The sequence below is a fragment of the Mastigoproctus giganteus genome, chromosome 9, assembly GCF_048544385.1.
Source record: "Mastigoproctus giganteus isolate SK-2022 chromosome 9, ASM4854438v1, whole genome shotgun sequence".
NCBI lineage: Eukaryota > Metazoa > Arthropoda > Arachnida > Uropygi > Thelyphonidae > Mastigoproctus > Mastigoproctus giganteus.
Genome location: NC_143583.1, coordinates 106,302,636 through 106,324,172, shown reverse-complemented (window position 1 = coordinate 106,324,172; position 21,537 = coordinate 106,302,636).

Genomic DNA, 21,537 nt, shown 5'->3' with positions numbered 1-21,537 from the left:
TATTTTATTTTAAATAAAGTTATAATGTTTCGCGCCGATCAATCAAAGCATCTTTTCACGCCGCGCTATCTGGTGAATCATCGCGTATTCCGCGCCAGGCGCAGTATACACGATGATTCATTAGACAGCGCTAGTCGCACATTGATTAAGTAGATTTAGTTACTTAATAAATGCCTCTGTTGTACTATAAATGTTTAGTAGTTTACACCAACCTTGCCTTGAAATAATAAAACAAAAAACAAAATTAATAGTTTAATAACTGGTATTACTAATTTACAATTTACTATTTACAATAAGTATAAAAAAAGAAAAGAAAGAAAGGAAAAGGAATACAATAAAATATACAGAATTAAAAGCGCTGAAATCTGAAGCTTTCGAAGGTCTGCCTTCTTTTTCAACTGAGAAAGAAGGCAGACCTTCGAAAGCTTCAGATTTTAGCGCTTTTAATTCTGTATATTAATTTTGCTTTTTGTTTTATTATTTCAATGCAAGGTTGGTGTAAACTACTAAAAATTGATATTATGAATATGCCCAACCCCAGAGGCCTATTTCAAGAGCCTCTGTTGTACGTTGGTATGAACTATTTGATTTAAGTTGGCAACTTCAGTAAGAGTTCAGTTGTATTTTTATATTTATTAATAGAAGACTTTTTTTAACCCATTCAACTGTGTTCTCCATTACCATTTCTGAAAGGTGGCAACCCTGTGTGGGGCTCGATTTTTCCTTAGTCTGCCCCTGGCTACCAGATTTGACTAGCTTGTTTTCTTGCATTATATGCCACTGCTACTAATAATACCAAGAAAACAGTCCACAAACCATAACACCAATGCTACTAGCCTGCCAAACAGCACCAATGTCTTATTTGAATTGCTTTCTCCAAAATCGGATTCGCCCATTTTAATTTTGAAAAGTTGGAAAAGGATTCGTCGAATGAGGTTACAGATTTCCACGTCAGTTTTATACTGTTGGTGCTGACATGCCCATGTAAGGCAGCTTTTGTCTTGCTGTGAGCATGACAAACCCATGTTAGTAACCCATGCAAGCCATCGATTGCCATATCCTATATGAGCTACTGTTTGGGTGCATAATCCTTGTAGATATTCCTATGTTGTATTGGGTAGTCATTTGGGCTACTTTGCTGCTCTTGTGAGACGAGACACACGACATTCATCATAAGCTTCGACCACACAGCATCGCTCCTAGTGTTACCTTTGGCTATTTGTTCTTCCACAGCTTTTGAGCCATTCACGTTAGACTCGTGACACCACAGAATGAGTGTACTTAACTACGTTTGCTATTGTCAAGACATTACCACCTGTAGGTGTTTCATCCAAGACGGAACGTTTAGTCGATCTCGATGCCAACTCATTTTCCTCTCAGACATCCAAGTGATCGCCATGTGCGAAATGCATTCGTATGAGTCGTTCCCAACTTTGAATCTTCATCAGCATTACAGACCGGTCCAATCCTACACAAAAGTGTTGTTAAGGCAATGTAACCCAGTGTATCCTTTTGAAATCTGTGGCTAAGTTAGTGGATCTCAGGCATGGATAGCATGATTCCCTCGGAAACTCGGGTTTTTTGTCCAGCAATACAAGAAAATCGACCTGCGAACACCCATAATTTACGAACATTAATACACACAGGCAAATGAATTAGTTTTTAGATTGCACTAATGACTTTTTTACCCTGATAAAATGGGTAGAACGATTTAGGCTTTCGTCGATATCAAAATTTACTTATAATTTTATCATGTTAGTCGAGGCAATTTACCATATCTAAGTTCATGGCTTCCTTTTCACTTCAAATCTTTCGATATTTTTTTATTAAAACATCAATACATGCGCGGCTATCAAGCATGAAATTTTTCTCTAAATAAACCACTCATACCACGTGGGTTTTAATTTTATTTAGCCTTATTGGCGAAATGTATAGTACATTTCGTCCTTGAGGTCTTTGAGGTTGTCACAGACATTCTCTCAGATATGCCAGAGAAGCTGTACTTGCTACCTGGGAGTCTAAAACGCTGATGGAACTGATATTCGGGTGACACTCAAGTCAAGTGGATCCAATTTCGGCGAAGTCCGGACGGTCTGTGACAGCCAAATCCTCTGCTTGCACCTTCACGATGGTGGGACTGTTAGTAATCCTGGGTATAAACTCCATGCACAAGCACATGGTGGGTGACCACCCAGGTGTGAACCAACATAAGCAGGGGTCGAGGTGTAGCGCCCACACCACATGGAGGAATGCCGCCCCTCTATGTTACCAGGCAGTACTAGGTGGTAGATGACTCTCATCAACCGGTGAAATACCACCACTTTGCTTATTGGAGGCTTGAAGTGGTGGAACCCATGTTTAGTCTCTAGAGCTAAGTTCCGGTCAACACTTCCCCATCTCTTCCATCATGCAGTATGATTGATGACTTTTGAGGTTATGATGAACGTCGTGGCGAGATCCAATATTCCTTACATTTCGAGGGTACAGCTCTAAAACGGTTTTCGCAGGCCGGCCGCTAGTTAGTACACCGGACCGAACCTATTGGTAACTCTCTAGGAGGCTTCCGGATCAGCTAGGGTATAATCTTGCTACCTCTACTCTCCCAGATAGTGACTGGAGGGAGTCCGAGTAGTGTGTATGCGGGGAGCATTGTCGAGGCCACGTTATGTCAAGGATCTGGGTATATTCTTACCATGTATACACCATATCCAAAAATTTCATTACTTCATACAGCAGTCCCACCCACTTTTTCTTACTATTGAATACACCATGAATTGTCAAACTAATAGAACAAGCTTATCTGCGAAAAGATCTAAACCTCCCAAGGACTTCCTAATTCATTTCACAAATATACGTGGTCTCAATTCTAATCTCAACGATGTCCATTTCCACCTGCAGTCTGCCAAACCACATGTACTTTTTCTGACAGAATCTCAGTTATCAGTTGATTCAACTACTGCTCATCTCAGATGCACAAATTATTCGCTGTATGATTCCTTTCGCCTCAAAGGTGGTACTTGTGCATATGTCCGTTCTGATATTCCCTGTCAGAGACTTGGCAATTTGGAATCTCCTCTCTTTGATCTTGTCTTGCTTAAAATCTCTCTACCTCATTGTGTCAAATTCATCTGTTGTCCCAACTCCACAAATCACTTGGAACTCTTTGACTTCCTCTCGTTGCAACTTGACTTTCTTCAGTCCAACTTTCCTAACAGTGAGGTAATTTTCCTTGGTGATTTTAATGTTCACAACTCCAGCTGGCTTCCATTTTCTAGTCACACCGACCCAGCAGGTCGAGATGCTGAGGCTTTTGCAATTACTAATGACCTAGCACAGATTGTTCATTTACCTACAAGAATACCGGACAATCCGAATCATACAGCCAATACGCTTGATCTTTTTCTCACAAACAACCCTTCTAAGTACACGGTCGAAGTGAGAGGTCCTTTAGGCACTTCAGATCACAACTTGGTGATTGTCTCTTCTCCAATGGAACCTTTATCTCATGGCTATTCCCAACCTCGTGTTGTTTGGCATTACAAGAATGCAAAATGGGATGACCTGCGAGACTTCTTTTCTTCTTTTCCTTGGTCGGATTACTGTTTCAAAACTCCTGATGTCAACGTTTGCTCAGATCGTGTCAGTGAAATTATTCTTGCAGGAATGGAATCCTTTATCCCACACTCCACTTTAAAATCTCGTCCTTTATCTAAACCTTGGTTTTCCAATAAATGTGCTAAGGCTGTTCAAGAGAAGAATGTTGCATATCGTAATTGGCTTGTTTCTAATTCTTCAGTTTCATTTTCTGCCTACACCAAAGCTCGCAACAATTGTAAAGCAGTTATTAATCGGTCCAAACTAGAGTTTGAACGGGCTAAGTGTAGAAAACTTGCTTCTTGCCCTAATGGTAGCCGAGCATTCTGGTCTCTTGCCAAAGCTATTGGCCGCAACTTTTGCCCATCTCTGCTCCCACCTCTGTCCAAACCAGATGGTTCTGCTGTCACTTCAGCCAAGGATAAAGCTGACCTGCTAGCATCCCATTTTTCTTCCAGCTCATGTATTAATGAACCTGGTAAAACACCTCCCACCATTCCCAACACGGTCCATTCAATGCCTCCTGTGGTCTTCCGTCAAAAGGATATCAGAAGGATTTTGATGAATCTTGATGCTAAGAAAGCTCCAGGTCCTGGTGGTATTTCTCCACTTGTTCTCAAAATCTGTGCTCCTGAACTTACTCCTATTCTTTGCCGCCTTTTTTCACTTTCTTATTCCAAAGGTGTTTTTCCTACAGCTTGGAAATTTGCTCATATCCAGCCAGTTCCTAAAAAGGGTGACAAATGCCTCCCATTGGAATTACTTCTACTCTTTCTAACGTAATGGAGAAATCAATTAACCGCCAACTCTTAAACTACCTAGAAACCTTTCGTCTGATCAACGATCACCAGTATGGATTGCGTCAGTGTCGATCCACTGGTGATATTCTGGCTTATGTTACCCATTTATGGACTACTTCAATGGAAAGGTTCGGTGAAACACAAGTAGTTGCTCTTGACATCTCAAAGGCTTTTGATCGTGTTTGGCATAAAGGTCTTCTAAACAAGCTTCCATCTTATGGTTTGCCAACTGTTTTTAGTAATTGGTTATCCAGTTTTCTCTCTGATCGCTCACTGAGGGTGATGGTAGATGGCTCTCTGTCTTCTAACTTCTCCACTAATGCCGGTGTCCCCCAAGGTTCAGTTCTTTCCCCCACTCTTTTCCTCTTGTATATCAATGACCTTCTTCCATTGACTGTAAATCCTATCCATAGTTTTGCCGATGATAGCACATTGCATTCAACTTTCCGTTTTGAGAAATCTTGTCCTGCTCAATCAGCTTCAATTTCTCGGAAATCTGCTAGCATTTCCTTAAATGCCGATCTTCAGGTAATTCTCCAGTGGGGCAAAGACAACTTAGTTGATTTCAACCCTTCTAAAACTCAGTCTTGTCTTATATCTCGCAAAAAGGATTCTTCTGCTCCTATTCTTATCTTTAGTGACACTCCAATTTCTAGGCAAAAGGATATATCTCTTTTGGGGATTACCCTGACTTCTAATCTCTCTTGGCACAAGCACATTACAAATATTGCTTCCTCTGCATCTAAAAAACTTGGTTTTCTCTTTCGCTCTCGGCGTTACTTTTCTTCCAAACAGCTGCTCACTCTGTATAAATCGCAAATCCGCCCTGCCATGGAATATTGTTCCCACATTTGGGGTGGTGCCCCCAAAACCTCTCTCAGGCTTCTTGATTCCATTCAGAAGAGGGCAGTTAGATTAATTAATGACTCATCTCTAACAGAGTCTCTCCACTCGCTTTCTCATAGACGCACTGTTTCTGCTGCATGCCTCTTCTACAGATACTTCCATGGGCACTGTTCTTCTGAATTGGCTTCTATAATTCCTGCTCTCTCTTTCAAAACAGTCCGAACACGTGCCGCCACCAGCCAACTTCCATTTACTGTCCAACTAACTTCAAACCCACAGAACCAACTTTTCATCTTCCTCATTTATTCATTCAACTGCCGTTTTCTGGAACAACCTTCCTTCATACGTATTTCCTGAAAATTACAGTCTACAGAAGTTCAAGTCCAATGTCAACAAATATCTTCTTTCGTCTTCTCAACCTCCAACCCAAGCACGGTACTAAGTACTATAGGTTCTAATACCTCTCGTGTTTGGGGTTCACATAAAAAAAAAAAAAAAAAAAATACAACTATGGTTACAGAAACGTCACCTAATTGTATAGCACATTTAGTCAATAATGCTTTTGTTTAAGCAGTCCTCCCTGTACACTAGTTTATTACAGTAGTCAGAAATATTTCCAGTGTCCAATCATTTCTCTCAATTTATATTTTTTCTCCCTTGCATAAAAACCCCGGCATTTACTACAAATTGCACTGTGAAAGTCGACCCTTGAAGCACCATAAAATCATAATTTTCTATGTATAAAATCATTATAAGTAGACAAATTTACTTTTCAAGCAAACTTGTGTTCTTTTTCTTTTCTCGTAAAGCTCACATTTTTTAAGTTCTTGAAAAGTAAGCGTATTTTCAGGAGACTGTATTTTAGGTACTGTACTGATATGCAGTACAGTATCTAAAGCAAGCAATAATGAATGGATGTCATGTAAGTAAAGAATTCCAAGGACTGATTTATAGTGACGGCGTCGTTGTAGCCACATTCACAAAACGGTGACTCTTCCCGATGTAATAATGCTTGAATTGGCCGTTTACCTGTAGTCAGTATAAATTAGCTCATGTTTAATAGTTTTCTTCGGATTTTAAAATGATTAATTTTAATGAACAGCAAGTTAGCATAACTTTGTTTCGAATTAGAGAAAAGTGCAGCAGAAACCCACAACTTTCGGAGATCCGTCGTTCGACTTTTAAGTAGTTCGCACAGTTGGAATCTGGTCTCGTCCGTCGAAGTTAATCCTCACTTCAACATCAAAAACCAATCATTCAATCGCTCGTATTCTGATCTTATCAGGCGTAGACATGTATTGTATCTTATGTAGGTCGCACCTGAACGTCAGTTCATCTCCGCCTTTGTACACTGTGATGATTACAGAAAGCACTGTAAAAGGCCAGAAATATGCGTAATATTATGTTTATGCAGTGTGTGTGGTTTTTTTTTTTTTTTATGTAAATCCCAAACACGAGAGGTATTAGAACCTATAGTACTTGGTAACGTGCTCGGGTTGGAGTTTGAGAAGATGAAAGAAGGTATTTGTTGACATTGGTTGAACTTCTGTAGACTAATTTTCAGGAAATACATATGAAGGAAGGATAATAATAGAATAGCAATTGCTTAAAAAATGGTACTGACCTTGAATAAATCTGCAGTGCTATATTGAGAAGAGGTGGTTAGTATTTAGGTTGAATTGTTAGCTAAGAAACTAAGGGGGGGGGGGGAAATGAAGAAAAACGGAATTTAAAATAAGGGCAAGGAGGTAGAAGTGTACACATTCGATCCTTGGTTGTCATTGAAGAGGGGAAGAAATATTTTGAAAGCTTGAATAAAATAATACGATGAGGCCAATAGTCATTACGAAAGACTTTCATTAAATAATAACGTCTTCAGTTGGCAATTGAATGGGCAGAGAACGCGTGTTGTTTTAAAGGTTTAAGTTTATACTCTCGTGATGCACTTTTTGACACGTGGGAAATTTAACCGCGAAAGGTTCCAAGCTGGTGAAAGGTTGAAGGGGAGTTTGGCGTTAATAATTTTAAGATTAGAATGATGTCGACACCATTCAATCACGAGTGCGTCATATTGAAGAATTTTATAATTAGATTTGAGTTTAATGATGGAAATGGCAGAGTCGACGAGAGGGGTGTGATTGTGAGTTTGGGCATGAATTGTGAGTTCTGTACTAGCTTGACTTGTTCTAAAACTGTTGAAATGGTAATATGCGCGGGTGTTGGAAGAACCGAATTTGGTGGTAGTACTGCCAATATAACAGGCCTCACAGTTTGGCTGACATTTTATAAGGTATATTATATTATTAAGATCGCTAGTGGAATAAGTGTGTGTATCCTTATAGGAATTAAAATAAGATCCTAGTTTATTGTAAGCGGAAAAGACGAGAGAAATGTCTGTGTTAATAAAAATACGGCGGAATTGTCCTGCAAGTTCACTATCGTAGGGGAGGACTATACAAGTGTTGGTTTTGTTATTGTGTCCGGTTGGATTAATAATTTTATTTTTGGCTGTGGAAATTGTATTTAGGATGAGTTGGAGGAGGGGGGGTTACCTCTGGCTAGAAATTTTCGGTAAGGTATTGAAGTTCATTATGTAGGTCATCTTGTGATGAGCTAAATTTTAAGGCATTGTGAATTTGGTTGTGTAAGACGGCTTTTTTAGTGCTAAGGGGGTGGTGAAGAGAAATGTAAGTACTTGCCAGTGTGCATGCTTTTTCTGAAGATCTTTGTGCATAGTTTTGTACCTGTTATATAGAGGATGAGATTGAGAAAATTGATCTAGTTGTTCATTCCGAATTCAAAGGTGAGTTTTAGCCTGTCATGTACCAAAAGGGTTGTAAAATTTGTTTCTCGATAGTGGCTAGGTAAATTTCGGACAGGGGGACAGAAATGCCTAGGCCCATTGGTAAACCGAATGTTTGTTGGAAAAATTTATTGTTAAATCTAAAATATCTGGCATCTAATAAAAGTGTGGTGAGTTCAAGCATATGGGCGACTATGATGGTCTGAGACAGTATTTAAATTCTATACAGTGGGACCAACTGATGATGTTACCAACAGCAAATTCAAAATGGGAAGCATTCAAGGAACTAATCTTGGAAGCTACCAGGCTTTACATACCAACCAAGAAATATTGTTCAAGGTTCAGGCCTAAATGGTTGTCAGATGAACTAATGAGACATATGGCAGAGAAAAAAAAATGCATGGGATACATACAAATTAATGGGTGACATGGAAGCCTATGCTAGATATAAGTTGGTCTATAACCAAGTCACAAAGGAGATTAGGCAGGCAAAGGCAGATTATGAGAAATCCTTGGCAAAGGACGCAAAGAAAAACAGAAAAGAGTTCTTTACCTATTTAAACTCAAGAAGGAAAGGGATGAATCAGATTGGTCCACTGGATGTTGATGGTTCAACAGTTGAGGATCCAGCTCAGGTGGCTAACAATCTAAATGAGTATTTTGCATCTACATTCACACATGAGGAGTTATTCAGGAAGGGGAATGTCGCAGGTGAAGTAAACATTGGCAGTGAGCTAGATTATTTTCTAATAAGTGAGAGGAAAGTAGAGGAGAAATTGTTGAGGATAAACATAAAAAAGGCACCCGGGGTGGATGGGATCTATCCAGTTATATTAAAGGAGGCAGCAAAGGAAGTAAGCAAACCCCTAGTCATAATTATGCGAGCTTCTTTGGACTCAGGGGAGGTACCCATGGACTGGAGATGTGCAAATGTAACCCCAATTCACAAAGGAGGATCAAAGGCTGACAAAAGTAATTATAGACCTGTTAGTTTAACTTCGGTTCCAGGAAAATTAATGGAGGCACTGGTTAAAGAAGCACTGCAGGATAATCTGGACAAGAATTCAATTATAGCTCAGACACAGCATGGTTTTGTTAAGGGCAGGTCTTGTCTGACCAATTTGATTGGATACTATGATGTAGTCACAAAAGAACTGGATGCAGGGAATAACTTTGATATTATATATTTGGATCTTAGAAAGGCTTTTGATACTGTTGCGCATGGAAGGCTGCTGCACAAATTGGAGAAGTGTGGCATTGGAGGCAAATTGCTGCTATGGATAAAGGGATGGTTGAGTGGCAGAAGACAGAGAGTGGTAATCAATGGACACTGCTCAACGTGGACTAATGTTATTAGTGGAGTTCCTCAGGGTTCAGTGTTGGGTCCATTGTTGTTTTCTGTATTTATAAATGATATTGATGATGGTGTATCAGGCTTAATGTCCAAGTTTGCAGACGATACCAAGGTTGGCACGGTTGTTAAGGACACTACTGATACTATGCTGCTGCAACAGGATCTGGAAAGGTTGAGCAGATGGGCTCAGAGGTGGCAAATGAAGTTTAACATTGACAAATGTAAAGTACTACATATGGGAAACAGTAACCCCAGATCAACGTATCAACTCTGTGGTACTACGCTGACAGTGGCAGAGAATGAAAAGGACCTGGGGGTAATTGTGCAGGCAGATATGAAGTTCTCTGAGCAGTGCAGACGAGCTGCAAGAGTAGCTCATGGTGTCTTGTCAATGATATACAGGAATTTTTCTAGCAGGGACAGGGATGTGATTATTCCCTTGTATAAGGCATTGGTCAGGATACACCTTGAGTACTGTATACAGGTCTGGAGGCCTCATTTCAAGAAGGATGTAGAGCTGCTGGAACGAGTACAGAGAAGGGCAACAAGATTAGTGAATGGAACAAAGGGTTGCTCTTACGAAGAAAGGCTTAAGTTTTGCAAATTACAGAGCCTGGAGACTAGGCATCGGCGAGGTGATCTGATAGAGGTGTATAAGGCTTTGAATGGCTTGAGCATGCTCAATGCCGATGGGATTCTTCCTCTTGCTCAGAATAATCACCTGAGAGGGCATAAATTCAAATTGAGGAAGGACGGATGTCGGATAGATGTGCGGAAATTTGCCTTTAGCCAGCGGGCATTTGGTTTGTGGAATAGACTCCCATCGCTTGTTGTTGAAGTTGATAGCCTAAACAAATTTAAGGCTCAGCTGGACAGGTATTTCGAACGAACGGGGGGGGGTGAAATGGGAGTAGTGGTTTTTTTTTTTTTTTTTTTTTGGCTGATGCTGAATAAGCTTGCTTTCTTGCATCATATGCCTCTACTAATGCTAATGCAAAGAGAAGTGCGTTTGGCTAAAGTATCATCTGCAGTTAAGAATTCTCGTAAAGCTTGCAGAGTAAAAGGGATATGTACATTAGTGTAAAGAGATATGACGTCAAAGGATGCTAATATGTCTCCGTCAGATATTACAGTATTGTCTATTTTTTGGAAAGCTTGATTGGTGTTATTAATTTTGAATGTAGGGAATGTGGTGAGAGGTGATATAATTTTGACAAGAAAGGTGGATAAATTGGCAAAGGCTGATCTGCTGAAAGAAATAATAGGTCTTAATGGGTAGCCGGGTTTATGTAACTTGGTAATCCCGAACATGTCGGGAAGGATGTTATTGCGAATTCCTATTTGTTGTAATGTAAAAAGATTAATTTCCTTGTTTTGTCTGAGTTTCCTTAGGATTGTGTCCAGTTTGTTTTTGAGTTTTGTGATATTATAGTTACTGTCATTTATATATGTGTCCTGATCGGCACATATATATGAATTTGATTCCATTTTTTCTGTGTAGGTGTCTTTGTCCAGAATGACGACTATCTCCTTTGTTAGCCTTTTGAATGATGATGTTAGAAGTCTTACTGAGTTTTTGTATGTCCAAAAGTTGCTGTTTTTGTTATATTAGAGTGGGATGTAAGTTTGGAGTTTAAGATGCTATTAGTTTGGTGTACAAGGCGCCATTTTATCAGGATGTTGATCAAGTTTGGATTCGAGTTCTCCTATACAGTCTTTAATTGGATAATGTTGATCTTTAATGGCAAAGTTAAAACCGTATTCTAGGCCGGAGAGTTCGGAGGGTGTAAAGGATTTGGAAGAAAGGTTGACGGTAGATATTTTTGGGGCGGTTCTTGGTGTGAGGGTGTTCCATTTTTTAATGTGTCTCTGTTCTATGCTTTGAATGGTGGCATTGATACGTGTATTATTGTAATTAATAAATTTTGTCCATGCGTGGGGTGACATTTCTTTTTTAAGGTGGAATCTTAATTGGTATATGCTGTTTAGAAGATTATATTTTTTGTTGAATCTCCTCTTAAGTTCTCGTATGATCATAATGGATGTGCGGTGTATAATGTGCGGATATTTTTTACAATTAGGAAAAAAGGAAAAAAGGCGGGCGAATTTGGGAATAACGTTATTATTAAGACATTTTTTGAAGGAAGGTGATGTGTAATCTATTAGAGAAATATTTAATGAGTATTTTGGAGAGTTGTATTTTTCTATCGGACGTGTCTAAAGCCTTCTATTATTTGTCCACCAATACGGTATTATAAGATTTCTAAACTTTTATATATGATGGAAGGTTGTTCCAGAAAACGGCAGCTAAATGAATAAATGCGGATGATGAAAAGTTGGTTCTGTGAGTTTGATGTTGGCTGGTGTTCGGACCTCTTTTGGAAGAGAGAGCGGGCATTATAGAAGCCAATTCAGAAGAACAGCGCTCATGGAAATATCTGTAGAAGAGGCATGCAGTAGAAACAGTACGTCTATGAGACAGCGAGTGGAGAGACTGTTAGAGATGAATCATTAATTAACCTAACTGCCCTCTTCTGAATGGAATTAAGAAGTCTGAGAGGTTTTGAGGGCATCACACCAGATGCGGGAACAAGTCATCCTCTGGGCGATCAGAAGGAAGCAGATTGTCGAAGTGTTGATGGTGTCCTTCCAGGTGAGAGTTTCGGTGCCGTTTTCGGGTACCGATCAATAAACAGTAAGGGAATAGGATTGATTTGTTCCTGGTAAGGCGATAAACAAGGCCCCATGGGTCCTGATTGCCAGTAGAAGTAACCAAGTTCTGCCAAGATTTTATTTTACAGGTAGTGATGGTTTTGACGTATTGTCTTTTGAGAACCTGATATATTGTTTTAAGACTTTCGACGTCGGGAGGTGGCCAGCTCCTGCGATGTCGTTGGTAAGTATGCCTAGCCCAATGCACTTGCTGACGAAGCAGAGTAAGTTCTCGGCTCCACATGGAGTGGGATGGGAAGACTGAATTTTCTTTTGGCTGCTTTATAACAGGCATGGCTGAGAGCATCATTAACATAGGAAGCTAATTCAGAAGCTGGAAAGTGATGGATGAAGTTTATGGTTTCAATTGGGAAATCAGTGTTGATTGAGTCATTAAACCGGTTCCACATGATGCATCGCAATGAAAATCTAAAGTCCTGTAGTGGAGGATTATATGATTGTGCAGAGCAAGTCACGGAGAAGGTGATCGCATGATGGTCACTTGAGCAAACGTTAGTATTTACTGTCCAGTCATTAATGTTTGAAGAAACAGTGTAAGACGTAGCAGCGATGTCTATATTTGATTCGCCGTATAAGATGAGCCGGGTTTATTTAGAACCGTCAGCTCATGTGAAAGGAGAAAGTCTTCTATGAGTGAACCCTTGCTATCAGTATGGCCGGAGTGCCATAGACTGGATTTCGCATTAACGTCTAACCTAATAAGTTTGGCAGTACCTCCCAAAGAAATAACTCGATCGAGGTAGGCAAGTTGAAGTGTAATGTCGGAAGTTAGTGGGCAGTATAGTGAAACTAGAAACCATGAGGAGTAGACAAACTTATGCAGACAGCATGTTGATTGTTAAGACTAATTATCTTGACTACGTCCAATTTAGAATTAACTATGACGAAGGCCGTACGTGGTTCAGTATGTTCCGGCTGAATAACCCTAAAAGAGTAGGGTATCCGGTTATTTTACCGCGGAAATGGTATGATTCTTGTAAGGCTATAATATCGTATTCAATTTCGTCGGTTACTTTTCGGACTTCATCAGCCACCAATCGTGACCGCTGAGCATTCAGTTGAAGCAGGCTAAGTTCAGAGACTGATTCGTCTGCAGATGAAGAACTGGTAAAAGACAATCTTATCAGGAGTGATCAACGTTAACTGTCCGAAAAGTTGCTAGTAAAATTAGTATTTTTAATTATGTACTTCATACAAAAGAATAGGGAATGCGACGCCGTTCGGGCATTTGTGATAATCAGGATGATGCCCCATATCCTGATTATCACCAAATGACTGCTCTCGCGTGTCCGGATCTTTGTAAACGTAAGTACTGCTGCTTAATCATGAGTACGTCTACACTCAAAAACGAAGACTCGGTCGTCTCAATGGAAGACTGAAAGCAATGATTATCATATTTTTTTCGTTCACGGGGCTTTATGAATGAATCAGGAATGCTTCAAATAGTTCTAAGTCGGTTGAGCAATGCTGTCCAGGCTGCAAAAATGGCCTTTATGTTTTTGGGGCTGTTTTCTTGATGTGATTGCATCAATAACGACAAAGCTAGCCACACTGTATACGCTGGTAGCTAAGCAATCCAGAAACTGACTAAAAAGGGTCGATTTATAAGGCGAATATATATAAAACATGAAGTTGTACGACAAAAAAAAATTAATAAATGAAAAAAATAATGAGGCTGACATACACGGGATGTCTGTACAGGTAGCAGTGGTTATGAACACCATTCTCCCTACTCAGGCAGAAAAGGCTGGTTGGAATCCCGTTAATAACACAGGGAACGAAATAAATGGGCATATTTTTTTCACTCCACCCCACCTTGCATTGGCGGTAATATACATGAGCAGGTCACTGTGTGTGCAGCAGGATTCCAAAACACACAAAAACTGGCGTTTTTGTGTGTTTTGGAACCCTGTTGATAAGGATACAGACGCTCTTGGGAAGACCCTGTATCCAGTGGGAAATGCAGACCCCTGGGGAGTGGTGTATAAAGTTACCACCAGTAAATTCCCCAGGGGAGAAGTCATTGCTGCCACCTTAACACCTCAAGGGACATAGTCCAGATCCTGGCACTCTTCCATTAATAACATATTGGACCATATCTTCCTACCTTCAATAACTCCACACACACAGGAACCGAGAACTCTCTGCGAGGGGAATAATGGAACTCAACATAGCTGCAGCCAAAATGCAAAACAGGAAAACTCCCTGCCAAGATCAAATAGAGCCGGAAATACTAAAAAAGGCAGTGGAAATGATACCGGATACTATATTAAACCTAGCAAATCACTGCCTCACGGAGGGTTTCTTTCCAACTTCATGTAAGACAGCCCGAGTCAGACATCCTGAAAAACCCCAGGACATGCCAGACCTATCGCTCTGCTGTCGATGCTGAGCAAGCTCTTTGAGCGACTCATCTACCACAGAATTGAAAACCGATACCAGAATGCTCAATTGATGTGAAGAAACCAATTCGGTTTCAGGAGGGGATGCTCTACCACTGATGCCCTCGAGAGGATCGTCGATGCAGTCAGAAACTGTAATAGGAAATATTTCCTCATCTCGATTGACTTCACCGGAGCCTTTGACTCCCTCTGGTGGCCCAGTGTTCTGGCTGGTTCAAATCTATTTTGCTGGCTGAAATCTTACCTGGAAAACCGAAGGATCACGGTCAGTACTCCCTTTACTTCTGTATTAAGACCGGTTTACAGGGGCTGCCCCCAGGGATCCGTCCTGAGGCCAATCCTGTGGAACCTGGTGCTTGATGTGTTTTTAAATCTGGGTATTCCAAATGGCACTACTCAGGCATACACTGATAATCTGATTACAATGCTTCAAGCAGACAGCAGGGCTCAACTGGAGGCCATAGGCAATCATGCCACACACATGCTACAGGATTGGGCCAAGAGGAATCTTCTAACGATCTCAACCGAAAAAACATTCAATATGCCTCAGGGGTGCTCTTGACCCTGGTAGACCTCCACTAATCAAAATAAATGGAGCGACCATCAAACTCAAACAGGAACTAAAATATTTAGAAATACTAGACCGAAATTTGAATTTCACATCTCATCTCTGTTACCTCAGAACCAAAACAAGGAGGCTCTCGGCCCTGATAACCAAAATTACCAGGAGGGGCTGGGAACTCTCCCTTCTATACCAAGCTCTCTTGATCCCTATCCTTGCCTATGGTGCAGGTGCCTGGTATCAGAAGGCAAACACAGCAGTCAACAAGAAAAAGCTGGAGTCGATCTGCATGGTGACCAGCCATGCACTCCAGGTCCTGGCGGGCTTCCTTCACCTGGACCTGGAGATTGTGCGCTGTGGGCTGCTAGACTAACATTCGAAAGGAAGAACCACAGCTTATCTAGACTACAACAGATCCACAGAAAACCAAATCACTTGCAATCTATTTGGCAAAATAGATTGAATCTTACCACAAAAGGGCAAGTCACCAAAAACTTTATACGCGATGTCAACAGGGTATATCCTATTTCCCCTGGCTTGCACACCACCTTCCTTCTTACGGGACACTGCTCCTTCAGAGGGAAACTCCACGAGCTGGGAATCTCTGACAACCCGAGCTGTAACTGCAGGCAGTTGGAAACCTGACACGACTGTGACAACTACGAAGACCTCAGATGTCAGCTATACACACGGATCAACTCCTTGCTAAGGAACCGAGAAGAAATAATATTACAAGAAGAAGATAATTACTGGGCTTTCACCGTCTTTGCCCTCGAACTCTTTGAAAGACAACGATCCCTGCCACATCATCGGTAACCTATGAAAACACAGACATGACTACCGGAAATCACTGCAAAACTCTGAACTAGTGACTACCAGAAGTAGATACAGCACATGAACGTGACGAACTGGACCTGACTTCTGGACTTAGATCTCCATCGGACTAAAACAAAGATGAAGATTGCAACTTGGACTCGGACCTCCACTGGACTGCCCTGGCTAGACACTCTGCCTAGCCTGCTTTTTTACTCCTTTCCCTGGCAGAGGGGATGGCCTGCTGTCTCTTCCCCTCCTCTGGTGGGGCATGGGCATGCCCCACTATTTCAACAGGGGGTCATCTTCCCTATCGATCCCTTACTTCCAATTTCTAACCCCCCTCCCATCCCTTTCCCTTTACACAGCGCTGGCCCCACACATCCAAATTCATGACCTATTAGGAAATCTTATCACTTCCAGTGCATATCCCTTATAGCCCCTCTAAACAGTTTTAATATACCATCTGTGCCCAAAATAAAATATATATATATTTTTTAGGTCCTAGCCACTGAAATCTCAGGAAAATAAGTGGGAGGACCTGCCAGAGCAAACTTTAAGGGAACACCTGGCTGGCCTCCACGTGGCAGACTACGTAAACGTCAGGTCCCATCAGGGGCCTAGCGGCTAACAAACCAGATGAAGAAGGGGCATAACATATTACACAACACGACCCACACACTCTTAAACCTCGGGTCTTGACAGCGTACTGTCCTCGATACAAAGAACATACGCGGAGATGGGGTAAATCCCTGGTGCCATGAGACCCGAAAATACTCTGCACTCTGTGCCCTTCCAACAAGTACATTTTTCTTAAAATGAGGCTTCCAAGTCTATGCAAGATGAAGCATACAAATAATATATATATATATATATATAAATAATAAAACAAAAACCTCAATTTTAGTGTTTTTCTCTTCCATTTGCCAGTTTTAAGATATATGTGCATGTCTGTAGACAAACCAGAAATATTTAAAAAAAAAAAAAAAAGCACATTGTATCTGACTTATTTGTTACTTTCCATTTTCAGGTTTATTTCAAATTTGATGTGCTTCGTCAAATATTGCATTTTGTGTTTGCAGAAAACACTAATTGCAGAAAAGTACCTACAGGTATAAAGATGGATAATAAACATTTTTGTAATTAAAGCGAAAAACAGTATTTTAAAAAGAGGTAAACTTTGGTATTAAATAAACTAGTGTCTCCCTCTTCATTGGATCTCTGCAAATAATAAATCATTCAATAACGATGATATATTATTTGCATTATTATAGATATTTGATTTATTATAGATTGAGGTTTTTATTTTATTATTATTTAATATTTACCAAATGACTAGGTATTTATATGACCAGTAGAGGAGAACAAAGAAATTAAACTTGAACTAAAAATAGTTTGTCGTATTTAAATACTGCTCAAAGTAGTAGACATCTTTGAATATCATTCTGTGTTCTCATCATATGTAAAAATAAGAAACCTTGAACTGACACTTATGAAATTTTGAGTATTGCTCAAAATTTTCATAAGTGTCAGTTCTTTTCCAGGCCCATGTCACTCTTCATGCAAAAAGCCAAAGTGGCAAACCAGGGAGGAAGTAGGGTAAACCTCAGATCCTTGCATCCACCTGCTCTTAGAAAACTGTTAAAAAAAAAAAAAAAAAAAAATCTTCAGAAACAACTGTAGTAAAAATTTGGCTATTTAGGAGGGTCTTAAAAAACCATTGAAGTTAATTATGAGGGCATCTTTGTACACAGGGCGAGGGAAATTCTAAGAGTAAAGTAAAGTTGGCAACTACAGATCAGTTAGCCTGATTTCAGTAGTAGGAAAAATCTAAGATTAAGAGTGCAATCTGGGTACATTTAAATTGACATGGCTTTAAGGGAAAATCAGGCTTAACTTAGTAGGCTGTTTTGACACAATCTGGATTTAAGGAAAAATTGACTCAATTTACTTGGATTTTAGCAAAGCATTCGACCTGGTCCTTCACGAGGTTACGTATAAGCTTGAACAGGTTGGGATTACTGGTTGTCTTGTTTGTTATTTGGTTTTTAGGAGCATTAGCAACTAATGCCATATTGCTCCAGGAATATGCGGCGGTCATTCCCTTGACCTTTCCACATTTGGTGGTGACGGGCTCAAACCCCGGTCTAATCAAGAAGCGTGTGCTACGCGCTACTGCTCCTTCCCACCTGGCTACGGAGACGCCGGGATTACTGGTAACATTCTAAGATGGATTGTTGGGTGGTGCAGGGCAGAGGGCTGTGATTAATGTTCTTCAGATTGGCATAATGTTAGGAGTACGGTCCCTCAAGGATTGGTTCCTGGACCACTGTTTCACATTTTCATAAATGAAATCGATGAATGGATAGGAGACGTGATGTCAAAAATTGACAGAGTTAATGTAGTGGCAAGCAGCACTCCTTCAGGATGATTTGAACAGACTTCAAATATGATCAGAAGTGGCAGCTGTTTTAATGCTGCTAAATGCAAGGTCTTACTTCACTTGCAGAACAGCAACCCACAAATAAATTACCTGTGGTTGAATGAAGAAGTTGAGGAAAGGGATCTGGAGTTAAAATATGGGCACATATGAAGTTTTATCTAAAATTATCCTGTAGAGGTAAGGGTCATAATCCCAATGTAAGACCACATTTGGAATACTGTATTCAAGTATGGAGACTTTATCTGAGTTTCTTGAAAAGGTCCAAAGATGGGCATTTTAAATGGAAAGGTTGGCAGGACAACCGTATGAGGAAAGACTCCAATTATCCGGCACTTCAGAGGTGATCTGACTGAGGTCTATAAGGCTCTGCAAGTGATTAGTAAAATGATTGGTGGATTTTTCACTGTCCAAGAATTTCAGAACTAAGGGTCATAAATTTTAAATTTAACTTACACGATTAGCTTAGATTTTAGGAAGTTTTCTTTTAGCCAAAAGTTCATCTTGGATTTAAAAAAAGGACAAATATATTATGCAAATAATAAAGGCAATGCAAACCACATTTACTGATATTTACGATTAGTACATTCATATTTTTCTTGAGAAATTATTTCTTTCAATAGCTCTGAATTGCCTCTCAAATATGTGTAAAAATCAACACATGTTTGAAATTGTACTGCAAAAACAAACAAAATACCTTTTACAGAATTTACATTTAACCTATTCCTTTCTTTCATCCATTGACTTTGCTTAGAGAGAACACTCTCTCTCTACATTTGCATTGTGAGGAGGAATTGCAAAGAAAAACTGGGCAATTTTCAACAATTCTGAATGGAATTCAATATTTTTTGAATTACTAAAATATTTGGCCCACTTTTCATGTATAAGCATGTTTTTAATGTCTTTATTATTCATTTGACCCTCAAAAAATTTCTTCAAATTGTTAAATTGGTCATCAATTGTTACCCCTTTGTCAATCAAGTAGGAAATAGAACATTCTACATTGTTCCAGCTTGGTACTGCATCCATTTTTATCCATATAAAACGGTGAAGCCACTTATCTAAATATTCCATGCAATTTCTATACAGATTTTTTGTATCACTACATTCAAGTACAAATCCATCATGTTTTTTGTATAGCATTTCCTTTACTCTTAATGGCATGAAGTTGTGATCCATCCGTTTCGAGATTTCTTTCACTGAGACTAAGACATCTAGCACTTCTGCAGCTGAGTTACTTTCCCTCTCAATTCGTTGTATGGAATACACTAATAAATGACTGCATGAACCAAAGATGAATCTCACTAAATCCATTTTCAAAGAACCTTTTAATCACAATGGGAGGTTTTTCTTGGGACAGATAATAAGCCTGTAAAGATATCTATGAGCCTTGTGATACTTGGAAATAATGAAAGCCATCTCGTCTTGCTGTGAGAAAGGAGCTGTCTATATTCAATCTCAACAAACTCACAGTATTCCTTAAGCTCTTCAGTCTGGACTGTATAATTATGAAAATACTGGTAAATTTTAAAAACAACGTTCTCTACATCAACTTCCCAAAGTTCTGCAGCATTCTGGAGACAATTGTTCAAAATGTGCAGGGCAGCCCACTCCAATTAGTCTTGTTATGCAACAATTTCTTTAATTTTGCAAAGACATTATTACAGACGAAATGAAGAATCATTTCCTCTGTCCTCCAAACATTGTATTGTAATTGTCCTCAGTGAATGCAATACATTTTTCACACAATTTTTTTCAAATTTCTATTGACACACGTAGAAATGGTATCTGCAGTCTCGTTAGGCATCTTCTGTAAATCAATTAATTTTGTTTGTAACCCTCCATTTACAAAATACTGAATAATTAATTGGAAGATTTTTTCAGAACCATGATTACTTCCATCAGTTGAGACCCCACAGTATGCAATTTTATTTTCTTTTAAAGTTTTTACAGTAACATTAAGAGAATGATTTGCAAGTACAAAGTTTACAATGGCTTCTGCCTTGGTTCTAGCACAGGAAAATCTTTTTGCTATCTCAGAATCAAAAAATACATTTTGTAATGTGACAGTTGTGCAATCCATTGATTTGTAACTACTATGATGTTTAACAGTGAAAAGTAAAGGTGTCCTTTGCAGCAGCCAGATCATATTCTATTTTACTGCCAGCTTTGACAAAAAAATCTGTAACCTTTCCCGAAGAGGCCTCACTAGAAAATTTTTTAGGTTTTTTCTGAGAAGCACAAGAACTGCTTTCTTGTGCTTCTCAGTTTCAATGTGATGCTTCAAATCACCAACTCCTTTACTGGTACTGAAACATGTCCCCATTCTGCAAACTTTATATTCAGCTTCCCATTCCTCTCGGCCAGATACAAAACATGGAAATTTGTTTTTCATCTCTTCTGTAAACATGCACTTCCTTTTAGGCATTTTAGGGGAAGTATAGTCTTTATATTTTTATAATTGAAATAATAATAAATGTTTTTTATTGTTAAGTAGTGAAGCATAAATTTTAAGGTTAGGTTATGTTTTACATTCACAACTAAACTAACCTAATTGCAGAAAAGTACCTACAGGTATAAAGATGGATAATAAACATTTTTGTAATTAAAGCGAAAAACAGTATTTTAAAAAAAAGGTAAACTTTGGTATTTAAATAAACTAGTGTCTCCCTCTTGATTGGATCATTGATAAGTATACCAAATTTAGCCGACAGTACACAACTTTTGATCAGTTTGGTGTGCACACAGCTCAAATCCACGTTTTCATATGCTGCAATCAATTTCTAGAGAAAACAGTCCCTCTGCCAATATTTATTTGACATGCTGGAATTCCTGTAATTTATATATCTTTTTCTAGCACACCATCTGATCTTCACACGTTATCTACTCTCTAAACCAAAATATTGTATTGCTAGACTATATAAAATTTATATATAGTCTAGCAATATATAAATATGTGTGCATAAATTCTGAAGCAGGCATGGGTTGGTAACAATCTCAATGCATTAAACTGAGCATCGTCGGGGTCTTCCGCCTAATTGTCAACACGGAAATTCGAATTGAAGAATCGTCTCATATTTCGAAAAAGATTCTGTATAACGTAACTCAGTAGTTTTCGTCGAGCTTGCATAAAAAAAATGGCGTAAATATAAAAATCCGGACATTTAGGCAAATTTGTAAAAATCCACCC